Consider the following 3,849-nt stretch of genomic DNA (forward strand, 5'->3'; position numbering starts at 1 on the left):
TAAAATATAGCTGGCTTAGGAAGAGCTCAGACTTCTGTGCTTAAATACCTGAATCTAGTTCAGAAGCCATACTGCTGCAGAGGAATATATGTTAGCTGGGAACTTTTCTAACTAAATGTACCCTCCCGCACATGCACAACTCCTATAATAGAGATCTTCCTATGCCTCCCGTTTGCCTTTGAAATCATTACAAGGTAAGCTATAACTTCTAATGGAAGTGTATCAAATTTCTGGGATGTGTTGAGAATTATTTCTTTATTAACCGTAAGAGATTTAGAAACACCTTTACATTAACAAAGAGTTTATCATGCAATCATTCAATAAACATTTGTTTGATCAACTACTACCTGCTTAAGGCCTAGCCTATAGGAATACAACAGTGTGAAGAAGAGGTATAGGATTAAATAAGCCAGCAAGTTCCACATGGAGAGACACAGGATAGATGAAAAACAGAGCATTTTGGGACCACACAGCAAGAATATCAATTTCATCTTGGCCAGTCTGGAAAAGATGTCCAGTGAAATTGGTATCTATGTTGAAAACTAAATGACGAAATAAATTAGGAAGTGAGAGATTATATCACGTCTGGAGAAACTAAAGAAAAAAAAAATCCAGAATGACTGGAGCGTAGAAGTCAAGTGAAAGAAAGGAAAGACACACACAGAGATAAAAGATGAGGCTAAAGAAGCAAATAGGGTGATCATGAAGCACTGACGGAGACACATAAATTTGTTTGCATTCTACCAAAAGAGCACAGAAGAGCAAAGTGATTATTTTGAGCAGAAGAGCAACCCCAGTTTTTCCTCTGGAAAGAAAACTCTGAGAGCAATGTGTGAAACACACAAGAGGAGGGCAAGTCTAAAGCCATGGAAATAAGTGAATTTGGAAAGGTGTTCACTTCTGAGAAAGAGTTCAAATAAGTATTAAACAACGAGAACTCTCTGGCTAACCATTGATTACTCAGCGAATTATCCAGTTAAAACACAGTGTCTTAATTGTTATACCTAATAATTGCACTGTTCATAATTTAACTTGTTTACTATCTGAGGTTTAACACTCAGAGAATTGATTAAATTGGATAACTCCTCTCTTGGATGGAAGCAATAACCTTCAATGGAATGCTAACTACCTCTGAGAATTATGTTTAACTCAGACTTTCTTTGCCATAGGCAGAAGTAATTGATTTTAGGCTGGGTGAACTGGTTCTTAATACATATGCCCACAGGGAGAATGTCATTTTAATAAGATGCTTCTATAAGCCACATCCTACTTAAAACAGAAGGTTTTCCCTTTGCCTTCATAAGGAAAAGCTAAAGGAGTCCTGTTTGCCCTTAAGTTCACAGTAAACAACTGTGAAGTAATGTAACACTGAGTCGGCAATCTGCAAAGTATCTATATGCCAACTCAGCTATCTCTGTTCTGTTTGGAGCTGAAGCTTTTCTAGGAAAACACATCTATGTTTAAATTCTTGAAAACCACTAATTAGTATACCTAAATCTGCTTATATTGGCTCTGCAGTAGTTGTTCCCTGATTTCCCAATCTATTGTTTTGTTCTGCTACTACCATGACTCAACTAAAATAAGAGTATTCAAATAATTAGAAATTGGGGAGGGGAGATAATAAAACAAACAAACTGCATCCCAAGAGATCAAGGGAAAAATGGAGAGTCTTCAAAAAATAGGAAATCACTGATTCATCGAGGCAGTCAGATTTTGATACTGATTCACAGATTGACCCAATGCAAGTAAAAGCACTCAGGGTTGTTCAAGACTATTAACTGAGTTGTAGAAAAACTATTTTTACATATACATTTCAATTCATATGTATATACTATCTGTTAAAACTTTTAATTCTTATATTTTCCAGCTCATAGAATACATTAATGTCATATATATGTTATATATATGTCATTACATATATATATAAAACTTTTCAAGTTATGGTTGGTATTATAATCCTTTAACAATAATTTTCACAAACTTTAATTCATCCCAACTTCTGGTGGTAATCTGGCTTATTTTATGTAATACATATTACATAGCATATTGAATTTACTTATGAATACACCCATGTTCATATATTTAGACCTAAATTATCAATCTAACAATGTTAATATTATACAATCAAATTTATTGCCCATTGTTCTTATATCTAGTTTACCAAACTCTTATATCTAGTTTACCAAATATCCAAATTACCAAATAGTAATCTAGTTACTAGTTTATATCTAGTTTACCAAAATCCCACATATAGCCCATTTTTAGGCATTTGCACAAAATTAAACATTTGTTTTTTAAAAATAATAGCTTTAAACATTTCAAGTTATACCGGTATTATAGTCCTTTAACAACAATTTTCACAGCTTTAATTTATCACAAGCTGTTGGTGGTAACCTGACTTATTTTACATAATACACAGATGAATTTTTACAAATATTTTATTAGTTGTGCTGGCACAACTAATTTTATTAGTTGTGCTGGCACACAAACATCATAGATATTAAGGTGCTGGGCTACAAGGACTTGGCTGCCATCCCCAAGGACAAAATTATCCTGGACATAATTACCTCATCATGATCTACAAGTTCCACTGTCCCTATTGCTTCCTGGAACACATGGAACGGCTCAGAAGCCAAGATCTTGCTTTCACCAAATCCATGTCTCCCTCCCCCTTCCCATCCCCAGAAGTGTGGGTAAAGAGCAGGACCTCTGGAACCATCTCCCAGGCTTTAGCCCCAAGAATTACCGGGACCCCCCAGAATACCCTGGCCCATTTCCATCATCATCCTACTCAGATTCCAACATGTATAAGCAGACACAGATCCATAAGCAGAGAGAATCCATGGATAACAGCTCTCAGCACAAGCCTTCTTCTGAGGATCTTGTCATCAAGTCATCCATGCTCCCTGCAGCCCAGCCCCGGACTCCAACCTGCTCACCAAGATTGAAATTGATTATTGGTCATGCAGTTTGTCACCGGCCATTGTGGAGATAGAAAGAAAGAAGCAGAAGACATCACCGGAAGAGTTAGAGGAAGATGATAATGCCAGAAAAGAGATGGAGGGTCTCAGGAAGGGTCAAAGACAGGAACTCAGTAAGGTGACTCTCTAACTCGAGAAAGATAATCTTGAAGGGAGAAATGAAAATGTCATTGCCTACTTAAGGAAAACTCAGTTCCTATTGGATCAGACACCCTTTCAAACCTCCCCAAGACCTAGGACATCCAACTGTTCTCTGACTATGGTGAGACCACCCTGAGCTAGCTACAGTCCACAGACTTCAGCCCAGGGGGAGTGAGCCTGGAAGGCCAGGCCTGCAGATCTGTCACTATGAAATGCTGGCAGCAAACAATAAGAGGTGAACCAAGTTTCCTCCGGGTGGGGATCAGATGAGGTCTGAAATGTGTCTGTCAAGTGAGGACTTATCCAGAGTACTTTCCCTATCTCCTGAAGAATTTGAAAAACTGTTCTGTGGAAGCAGAACAAATTCAAGAAAAAGTAATCTCTCTTCTGATCGTCCCCACCATGACTCCATGACTGACCCTCATCCCCGCTGCCTCAGGGCTCTGGAGCTGGGGTCACTGATCCCAAGGCATCCTTTTCCTATGGTGAGCAGGGAGTGAGAATCACTTGGAGGAGGGGGGGTAGGACAGAGGTAGATTTGGTTCCATTCCCCAAGTAGAGGGGCAGCCAAGACCTTTGCAGCCCTTGGGTTGTGAGACATGGATTTTCTTCCCCGTAATGAGGGGCGGGGGTACTCTTCATCACCTCTCGCACTCACTGCACAAGGCGAACCCAGTCTGGATTCCAGGAAACACAAAGTTAATGTTTGTGTCCTCCTTCTGCACAC

The 3,849-nt window shown here is 38.9% G+C and overlaps 1 pseudogene; it reads left to right on the top strand.

Moving 5' to 3' along the window:
- Positions 1-423: 423 nt before the first annotated feature.
- Positions 424-3,501, top strand: LOC122918123 (annotated as a pseudogene).
- Positions 3,502-3,849: the final 348 nt, after the last annotated feature.

This window comes from Neovison vison, chromosome 1, assembly GCF_020171115.1.
Source record: "Neovison vison isolate M4711 chromosome 1, ASM_NN_V1, whole genome shotgun sequence".
NCBI classification, from domain to species: domain Eukaryota; kingdom Metazoa; phylum Chordata; class Mammalia; order Carnivora; family Mustelidae; genus Neogale; species Neogale vison.